At 42.7% G+C, this 11,015-nt stretch overlaps 1 pseudogene; it reads right to left on the reverse strand.

Annotated features, from left to right (window-relative positions):
- Nucleotides 1-5,819: 5,819 nt before the first annotated feature.
- LOC120589833 (elongation factor 1-alpha 1-like) lies at nucleotides 5,820-7,218 on the reverse strand (annotated as a pseudogene).
- Between the last annotated feature and the right edge of the window lie 3,797 nt (nucleotides 7,219-11,015).

Consider the following 11,015-nt stretch of genomic DNA (forward strand, 5'->3'; position numbering starts at 1 on the left):
GATCAGCCTGCCACATTCCCTGCTTTGATGCTCGGACCAAGGACTGGGTCAGAGAGCATCATCTCCTTCTTCTAATTTTTGGTTTAGAGGCTGGAACCTCCAAGGAGGACTTTTGCTGCAGTTTTCCTTTCTACTATAGCCTCTATGAGGGAGATAGTTTACCGGATTACAAGAGACAATAGGCACGGGAGGAGGATGCAGGTTCCAAGGAGGAATACTATCCCAAATAAGGCCTTAAAGCCACCAAAAGTGGAGAACCAGTCTCCAAAGAGGTTACTAGGGTCCCATCCTGACGAGACATCATCCCCAGGCTTCCGCCGCATGTAGATTGGTCAGCTTCCAATGGGACCAAAGCAGGGCTGATGTCTTACTTTTGGTCTGTTGGCATAGTCGGTGTTTTCTTCAAAAGGGTTGCCCTGAGGTGCTTAGAGGAGTCTGGAACACACTCCCACTCTGCAGCTGCGGGTTTAAGTCTGCCGTGATGTAACCAGGGTGTTATTTCAGCAACCTTAACTGCAGTGGGGGTAGACAAAATGACAGTAAAGGGCCTCTTCACAGGGGTTTTAGGGGCTGAATGTTCTGCTCTTTTACCCAGACAGTCTCCTGGCTTAAAGGAATGACCTTGAGTGGTTAAACTGACGGGGAGCCTTTCCCTAACCCATTAGTTGAGAGTCTTGAAGGTGGTCCCTAGGGCCTAGGGCTGTTGTCTCAGAGTCAATTCACCAATTTCCTTGAGGTCTCCTTATAGTCCTTTGATGAATAGGGGTGGTCGTTCTCAGGCTCTCATAGGGGGAAACCCAGTCTTCTTGGTTGGGGCCAACTTGATTCTTAATAGTGACATGGGGAAGACTTCATCCCAATGTAGATGTGTCTCCTGACATAGTTTTCCCAAATGAGTCTTAAGGGTCTTGTTCATGCATTCCACCTGTCCTGGACTCTGTGGTCAATAGGCAGTATGCAATTTCCATTTAATATTTAAATTCTTGGGTAGTAGTAGTACTATTTCTGCTACAAAGGCTGGCCCGTTATCTGAGCCAATGGTAATTGGTAGGCCAAATCATGGAATAATTTCTTGGAGGAGCAGTCTGGCTACTTCTCGGGCCTTTTCAGTCCGGGTTGGGTAAGCCTCTACCCAACCGGAATAAGTGTATACAAAGACCAAGAGATACTTGAGGCCCCATGATCAAGGCATTTCAGTCGAGTCTACTTTGAGTTCCTCAAAGTGTGTGCCACTGACACTTTATACCCCTGGTGGGGCACATGGCCCTTGCCTGGGGTTGTTAAGGGCACAGACTTTGCACCATTCACACACTGCTCGGGAGATGCTAGAGAGCCAGAGGACATAGAAGTACCGGCCCAGAATTGTCTCTAGGGCAGCGCGACCAAGATGAGTTCTTTGATGAAACTGTTTGACAAAAGTTGGGGATAGAGCCCCAGGGACTGCAATTTGCCTCTCCTTGAACTTCCACCATCCACTGGGGATGAGGCTCCCCTCTTCAGTCTTAAATCAAGATTCTTCTTGAGGAGATACTTGGAGTCCCATTTGGCTAAGAGACTGGGAAACAGGGAAGCAGTTAGAGCTGTAGGGCTGGCCACCTCCTTGGCCGCTGCCAGTTTGGCAACGTGATCTGCCCTGCAGTTGCCCTGGGCCATTATGGTGTCCCCTTTGTGATGTCCTTTGCAGTGCATTACTGCTACTTTCTTGGGGGCCCACATAGCATCTAAGAGTTCTAGAATTTCCTTTCCATGTTTTATGTCTTTTCTCCCAGAATTGATTAGACCCTTCTCTTTGTACAGAGTTCCATGTACACAGAGGGTGGTGAAGGCATATGTAGAGTCGGTGTCTATGTTAGCACACACTCCTACTGCTAACTGAAGGGTGCGGGTCAGGGTGATGAGCTCTGCCTTCTGTGCTGAGGTTCCCCTAGGCAGAAGTTTTGCCTCAGTAGTGGAATGTAGGGTCACCACAGCATATCCTGCAAGACGTTCTCCTCCCCTCACAAAGCTGCTACCGTCAGTATAATATTCTACATCAGGGTCCTTGAGGGACAGTTCTGTCAAGTCAGGTAGGCTGGAAAACACTTCATCCACGACTTCAATGCAATTGTGGTCTGGCCAGCCAGGCCCAACGAGTAGCAAGGTGGCTGGGTTCAAGATTTGTACTACCTCTAGGTGGATACATGGATTCTCGCACAGCATTCCTTGGTAACTGACCATCTGGGCATTGGCGAGCCAATCTTGTCCCTTGTACTCCAGTAATGTTATTACCGAATGTGATACTCGAACTGTCAGTTCTTGCCCCATAGTCAGTTTGTCAGACTCTGACACAAGGAGAGCCATGTCTGTAAATGCTCACAAGTAGGGTGGCCAGCCCTGGGCGACAGAGTCAAGCTTTTTGGAGAGATAAACTACAGGACGGTAGCAAGATCCTAGCAGTTGGGTTAAGACCCCTACTGCAACACCTGTGCACTCGTGAATGTGCAGAAAGGAAGATTTGGTTAAGTCTGGGAGTCCTAGTCCAGGGGCATTAGTGAGTGCCCGTTTGATTTCATCAAAGGCTTTCTGTTGTGAAGATTCCCGGAGTAGGGGCTCCTGTTCTCCCTTTTTGTGACTTCATAGAGGGGTTTGGCCAGGATGAAGAAATTAGGTATCCAGATTCTGCTAGCTCCTCCGAGGAATTTGCGGACTTGTCACCGGGTGGTAGGGATGGGAATTGAGCAGACCATTTGTTTCCTTTCTGGGCCGAGTTGGTGCTGTCCCTGCAATAAGTGGAAGCTGAGATATATGACTCTTTCTTGGCAGATTTGAGCCTTCCTTTTAGAAATCTTGTAACCCGCTTCCCAGAGGAGAGTAAGGAATAGATGTGTTCCTTCCATGCATTCCTCATAGGTCTTTCCTGCTAAGAGGAGGTCATCTACATACTGGAGTAATGTACAGCTGTGTTGGTTTGCCAGGAAGGCCTTTAAATCAGAGGCTAGAGCTGTCTCAAAGATGGTTGGAGAATTTTTGAACCCCTAAGGTAATCGTGTCCATGTCAACTGGCCCTTATCTCCGCTTTCAGGGCTTTCCCATTGGAAAGCAAAGATTGGCTGACTCTGAGGAGCCAGGCAAATGCAGAAGAAGGCATCAGGGTGACAGTTGCCTAGGTGAATGCTTGTAAATCTTGGACCGGCCAGTATTCATCAGTTCCTGGCTTCTAAACTGGCAAGAGAGGCATATTCCAGGATGATCGGCAGGGACAGAGAACCCATACTTTAGAAGTCTCTCTAAATGTTTTTGGATCCCCATTTGTGCCTTATAGGGGATGAAATACTATTTCTGGTGGGCTGGCTCAGCTCCTGGTTTTAACTCTACCACCACTGGAGGGCCAGTTCTGGAGGGTTGTCTTCAGCCCACCCTCTGGGCACTTGGGTTCCTGTTGGGACCCTCCTATGAGACTATAGAGGTGCCATTCTTCTCCTTGGGAAACCATGAGCAAAATGATCCTTGCTTCTGGCTTCCGTAAGATTAGGGCCACTTAGGCACATGAGTCAAAGGTAATTTGAATCTATAGTCTTCCTAAAAGGTTTTATCCCATCAGTGCTACAGGGCAGTTGGACAGATACAGGAATTCGTGGATGACTTCTTGTCCCCCTTGGTAGCACTGACGGGGCTGCAGAAAGGGACGACAGACTCGTCCCCTGGTTGCTCCCATAATGGTAGCATGCCTTTGAGAAAGGGGGCCCATAGGCTGAGTTACAACCGAGTGTTCAGCTACAGCGTCAACCATAAAGTCAATAGGTCGGCCCCTGACTATCATTTGGACCATAGGCCTAGCAGAATAGAGCCTGGTCTGGCCTAGTGCTGGCAACACAGGCTTCTTTTCCTTCAACTGACCTCAGGAGGGCGCCAAGGCTCAGGCTATGAGTACTCTACAGGTTTCTAGGCAGACTCTCAACCAAGGGGAGTGAGAAGTGTGCAAACTGTTGTCTCCCAAGAATCAATATAAAGGAATTGGTCTGGGTGGCCAGATTGACCAGTAATGAATTGAGAGAACTTTGCAATGACTTCCCTATCAAGCGACCCCTCTGCTGGCCAAAAGAGGGCCAGTCGATTTTACAAAAGGTACGGAGTTTCTGTGGAGTGAGTTTAACTCCACGATCACCTGAATAACCCTTTTTGAAATTCTTAAGCATACGACCTAAAGGTGTCTGTTTACTCTGTTGTCCACGCATCCTTCCACCCATGGTCGGTGTTGCACATTCACTCAGAATTCGCTTCACCCGTCTCTGGCCACTAGCCGCGCGGGGATCTTTCAAGCGCCTCTTAGCAGTTGGTGGGTCGGTAGACTACTCACGGAGATTCAGTCACACTACCCTAAGCCATATGAGGTTCACCACAGAACTGCAGATAGAGGCTCAACTCTCGCTTTGTAGGAAGGCTATGTCTCAATCACATGCAATCACACATCAAACACACTCCATTCTCTGCCCTATGTACCTGAGAGGTCACGGTTTCCTCTAACAAATGTAGAGTACTCGGGTGAACTTGGGAGTTGATCAGATTCCCTTTCTGTCTTCTAGCAGACAGGCTATCCCTGGGACCTGCGTCCTTACCATTCAGTCGAGCAGTACTCCTGGGTTGGTTCCTGCACCTCTCTGGGTTCCGTTGTGTTTCTGGAGCAGCCACCCAAGGTCACTGGAAGAGACGTTTCTCCCTTTACAGGCAAGGGGCTCATTGGTGTGCCAAGTGGAGTCTGTGTCTCCCTGTGTCCTGGTGGCCAGACCCCAAAAACAAGGGAGGCGAAAAACCACCGTCTCTAGATCCTGGATGAGCCACCAGAAATGTTGTGGGATTCTAGAACAGAGAGACGGGACACCGAGGCTATAAGCAGGAAGCAGTGTTTATTGATGCTAGCACCAGTTCAGCAGATTCTTATCCAAAGGCTGAGCCCCGAATATAAAATGGCAGGCAGTTTTATACCATCTTGTACTTCTATATGCCTACATAGCTATAGATATTCCATATAAGGAAGGAGAACATTGAATGGTTGCCAAACTATAAGGAGACCAGCTTAATTGTTTAAGCAGATTTTTGGACTGCCACATCAACCAGAGAATCCTGGGAAGTGGGGTGCAGTCAGGAATTAACTCGTTTGAGTAGGAAATGGTCAGGCAGGGTCAGCCTGCCACACTACCGGTGAGGCTTGGGGAAGAAGGGAGCCCTCACTTCTTGGCCACACTTTCACAAAGTGTAGCTTCCATGGCAGGTAGCTGGGGACAGGATAAAAAATGCCAAAGTCCCACCCTTTGAGGGAAGACAGCTCTCTGATTGGGAGCAGGGTGCAAAGGAGGCCTGTGCTCTTGGCTGCCCGGGTCTAGAGTAAGGTTTCCGTCTCGGTGAGCTGGGAGAAAGGAGGCAGTGAATGGGTCCTGATTCTAATACCACCAATGCTTGGCATTCTTAATGACTTGTAGTAATGTTCTTGAATAAATATTTCTTCATTTTATCTGTCCCCAGACCATTTCTAGAGACTTTAAAAGGTTATATAATTTTTTTCATTAAACTTTGTTTTAATGGGTCTCAAATTTCTGTGACAGATTTTTGGCCAAGTTGTTTCCATTAAAAAATATTGATTTTAAAAACTGATAACTTAAAAACTACCACATACAAAAAAACAAATGGTCTACAAAACATTTTTTTTCTGAAGGTTTTATGATGCATTGTAATCATTAACCAGACTTTTACTGTTTAACTTAAATGACTAATTGAGACAAGCAGTTTTGAAACCATTCTTCCACCACTGATTGAGACTGGAGTGGCAGGTATTGGGATAATATTCATTTAACTTTCTGAGCTTTCTGGGTAGACTTGGTGACCTTGCTAGCTCCAGCTGCCTTCTTTCACGACACGCACAGCAACTGTCTGTCTCATGTCACAAACAGCAAAACAGCCCAGAGAAGGATAGTCAGAGAAGCTCTCAACACACATGGGCTTGGCAGAAATCGTATCAACGATGGCAGCATCACCAGATTTCGAAAACTTCAAGCCATCTTATAGCTTTTTCCAAGAAAAACAATCGATCTTCTCCTTCAACAAATTTGCAAACCGTGTGAACTGTGTGATAATCCAGCATAGGTGCATATCTGGCATTGAACTGGCCTGGATGGTTCAAAATAATCACCTGAGCCATGAAGCCGGCTGCTTCCATTGGTGGGTCATTTTTGTTGTCACCAGCCACATTGCCATGATGAACATCTTTGATAGACACATTCTTGACATTGAAGCTCACATTGTCCCCAGGAAGAACTTCACTCAAAGCTTCATGGTGCATCTCAACAGGCTTTACTTCAGTTGTTACATTGACTGGAGCAAAGGTGACCACCATGACAGGTTTGAGAGCATAAGTCTCCACTAGGCCTACAGAGACAGTACCAAAACCTCCAATTTTGTAGATGTGCTGGAGTAGCAGACACAAAGGGTTGTCAGTTGGATGAGTTGGTGGCAGGATGCAATCTAGAGCTTCAAGAAGAATAATTCCACTGGCATTGCCATCTTTACGGTGAATTTCCATACCTTGAACCAAGGCACGTTAGCACTTGGCTCCAGTATGTTGTCACCATTCAAACCAGAAATTGTCACAAATGCCAGGGTTGTAGCCAATTTTCTTAATGTAGGTGCTGACTTCCTTAACTATTTCCTCATATCTCTTCTGGTTGTAGGGTGGCTCAGTGGAATCTCACTTGTTAACACCAACAATTAGTTGTTTCTAATCCAGTGTATCAGCCAAAAGAGCATGCTCACGGGTCTGCCCATTCTTAGAGATATCTGCTTTAAATTCACCAGTACCATCAGCAACAATCAGGATAGCACAGTCAGCCTGAGATGTGCATATAATCAAGTTTTTGATAAAATCTCTGTGTCCTAGGGCATCAATAATGGTCACATAAAACTTGCTGTTCTTGAATTTCCACAGGGTGATATCAGTGGTGATACCACACTCACGTTCAGCTTTCAATTTATCCAAGACCCAGGCGTACTTGAAGGAGCCATTCCTCATCTCTGCAGCCTCTTTCTCAATTTTTCTATTGTTCTTTTGTCAATCCCACCACATTTGTAGATCAGATGACCAGTTGTGTTGGACTTGCCCAAATCTATGTGTCCAGTGATGATGTGATATGAGTCTTTTCCTTTCCCATTTTGGCTTAGATTTAGCGGTGGTTTTCACAACACCTGTGTTCTGGCAGCAAACCTGTTGTGAAAAAAAAAAATCTAAAAGGTTGTATTTTTATAATTTTCACCAGTTTCCCTGGAGAGTGGGTCTGTGGAGTTCCTGGCACTGTTATGTCTCTTATTTCACCCTTCACATACATTTTCTCCTTTTTTGTTTCGAGTGATGTTCTATACTGCTTTTACCAGGATCCAAACTACATAATCCTCGTCTTCATAACCCTCCACAAGTATCATCCACTAATTATCTGTGACTGTCATCCATACACTGGCCAATGTGTCTTGGCCCAACTTCATCAGATGGCTGTCACATGCAGTAGCAACAACCTAATCCCTGTAATCCTGAAAAACAAAGATCCGTATGAACTTTAGAGCCAGCCTTTTCATTTTTTCCAAAATGGTCAATAGGATTTGGAGAGGGATTGCTTTGAATCAGTACCTCATTAGGAAGTAATGTCATCTTAACTGTATTAGGTATTCTAATCCATGACCACAGGATATCTTTCCATTTATTTAGGTCTTCTTTAATTTCTTTCAGTAATATTTTCTACTTTTTAGTGTATGAGTATTGTACCTCCTTGGTTAGTTTATTCCTAAGTATCTCATTCATTTTGATGTTATTATAAGTGCACTTGTTTTCTTAATTTCCTTTTTGAATTATTCATTGTTATTGTGTAGAAATATAACTGGTTTTGTGTGTTGATCTTGCATTTTGCAACTTTATTGTATGGATTTATTCAGTCTCTGAAGTATCTTTTCCTTATTTTAGTAATCAGTTAGTTGGTTAACAGAGATTTCCTTAAACACCTGGAGAGAATAGAAGAAAAATAAAACACTTTCTCTGCAAAAAGCAGATAGGCACTGTGTTGGGGTACTCCATCACAGCCTAGTTAGTCTGTTAACAGTGCTGTGTTAGTTTTTACTTCTTGCTTATGGTAAACTTAAACATCAGCTGGAAGTGAAAATTATAGTCTTCTTAGACCTTTCCTGAGTATGCATTGTGCCCTTGACATTCTTGTGCCTTTCTAGATTCCATGACATGTGCAAGTGTCTTTCAAAGCCATTATTACCCAAAGTATTTGACTCCCTATATTTTCCTCTCAGGCTTTTGGCATTAACCTAAATGTTATCTTTTGCCATAGGTAGCAGCAGGTTTTTCATTTGCCTTTCAATGTTTTTGAGGAATGCCCTTATGTATAGTGTATAGCCTCCGTTACACCCTAAGAGAGTTCTGAGTTATGAAAATGAAGGCAAGTCTCTTGTATCAGTAGGTCAGTAAGCTTCCAGATACATCAAAACACGCAAGCACTATTCATTCAAAGATTGTTATGGGTGAATTGTATACCCTCAAAATTTTATGTGTTAAATTCCTAACCCCTGTACCTCAGAATGCAACTTTATTTGGAGATAGAATCTTTAAAAAAAAATAATAAGTAAAATTAAATGAGGTCTTTGGGGTGGACCTTAATCCAATATGACTGGTGTAATAGGAATAGGAGATTAGGACATGGGCACACACAGAGGGAGGACCATGTGAAAACATGAGAGAGAGATAGTTATCTACAAGCCACAGAGAGAGGCTTTAGAATGAAACCAACCCTGCGGATCTTGGACTTCTAACCAGAATAATGAGAAATATATTTATGTTGTTCAAATCATCCTGTCTATGGTAGTTTGTTTTGACAGTTCCAGAAAACTCAAACAAAGACCTACTCTGCTCCCTCTTGAAGTGGGAACCACAATGAGAACACTTGCCACCATCTTTAAGACTGATAATGAGGTGAGAACACAGCAGGGTAATGGCAAGTTAAAATGTCACAAAACTCTCTTACTGTATGTCTCAGTCAATTTTCTTCTATTTGAGCCATTGCTCAATTGTGGTAGAACTTCTATTATTTTCTAGCACCTGAAAAAGTTGATTCTGACTGTGTTTGTTTGTTCGTTTGTTTGTTTGTTATTTCTTTGGAGGGACTGGCCCCTGGAGCCTCCTACACTGTCATTTTCTCTCTCAGCTCTGCTCATTTTTCTTCATTGTTTTTCTTTTCTGTTCATCAGACTAGACAATTTCAAGTGGACTATCTTCAAGTTTACTACTTTTTTCCTACTCAAACTAGAATTGAATCACTCTGGTGAATTTTTCATTTCACTTATTGTACTATTTAACTCCAGAATTTCTATGTGGTTCCATTATATCATTTCTACCTCTTTATTGATATTTCTTCTGCTTGTTTAGACATATTCTCCTGGTTTCCTTTAGGTTTTTTTTCCAATGGTTTTCTTTAGCTTTTTGAGTATACTAAGACAATTGATTTAAAGGCATTGTGTAGAAAGTCTGTATTTCCTCAAAGAGTTTCTGTTTCTTTCTCTTTTTCCTATAAATGAGCCACACTTTTTCTTTTCTCCTAGTTTTATTAAGATATAATTGACATAAACATTGTATAAGTTTAAGATGTGCAGCATAATGATTTGACTTACATATATTGTAAAATGATTACCACCATAAGTTCAGTTAACATTCATGATCTCGTTAGATTATACCTATTGTTTCTTTGTAATTTTTTTTATAGTGCCTTGTAATTTTTTGTTGATAACTGGAATTTTGACTATCATAGCAGGTAACTCTGGAAGTCAGATTTCTCCCATCCCCAGGGCGCATATAAGCTTTTTGACTGATGCGTTGAAACTGTGTTTAACAGAGCTAGTTGCTGATTGATTCCATATGATTCCATATGACTCTGTGAAAGTATGTTCTTGTAGTTTCTTAGTTACAAATGTTATCATTCTATGTTTAGCAGAGCTGCATGATAATTAATCAAGTATAGTAATGTCTGTTTGAATCATTGTATTTAGTACTGTGTGATGTATGTACTGCTTTTTTAGTGACATATATTGAAATTCTGTGCTTAACATAGCTTGAAGCATGATTGAGTCAATATAATGATATGTTTGGGAAAAATTGTTTGTACTGCATTGTGCAAATACAATTTTTTTTAATGACATGTTGAAACTGTCTATTTAACAGAGCTACATACATTATTCATTCAGTACTGATGTGTATCTGACACCCTGTGATTAGCAATGTATATTGTATGTACTGTTTTTCTTTGTGACGTGTGTTGAAAATCTGTGTTTAACTTAATGGTATGGTTGATTGTATGTAGAGCTGTCTCTGCTCAACACTGTGTTTATCTCTGGTGCATTTTATCTTTCTTATGGTGACATATGCTGAAAGTCTGTGCTTAACTCAGCTAGGTGCATCATTCTGTATGGTGATATTGTTGTGTAGCACTGTTTAGCACTGTGGGATGAAGGACTCCTTTTATGACACATTTAGAAAATCTAGTTTAAAAGAGATAGGTATGCGATTGATTCAGTGAAGTCAAATCTCTGGAAATTTTGTGATTAACAACGTCTGATGAATGTATTCCTTTCCATTGTGACACATGCTGAAACTGTGTTTATCAGAATTAGGTATGTGATTGGGCCATTACAGGGAAGTCCATGTGAACCACTTTCATCAGCACTGTGTTTGCATGTACCTATTTACAGTAACATAGTTGACACTCTGTGTTTATAGTCTTAGGTGCTGGATTGATACCAGATAGTGATGTCTCTGTGACACAGTGTGTTTAGCACAGTAAAGTACAAGTTCTTCTTTTTAAAGTGATACACGTTGAAACTATGTGTTTAACTAGAGCTAGGTACATGATTGATTCAGTATAATAATTTCTCTCTGAAAACTTTGGTTAGCTCTGTGTCATTCATGTGCTCCTTACATTAATGACATATGTCATAACTGTTTAGCA

Source organism: Pteropus medius, unplaced genomic scaffold (genome assembly GCF_902729225.1).
Source record: "Pteropus medius unplaced genomic scaffold, Ma_sr-lr_union100, whole genome shotgun sequence".
Taxonomy (NCBI): Eukaryota; Metazoa; Chordata; class Mammalia; order Chiroptera; family Pteropodidae; genus Pteropus; species Pteropus medius.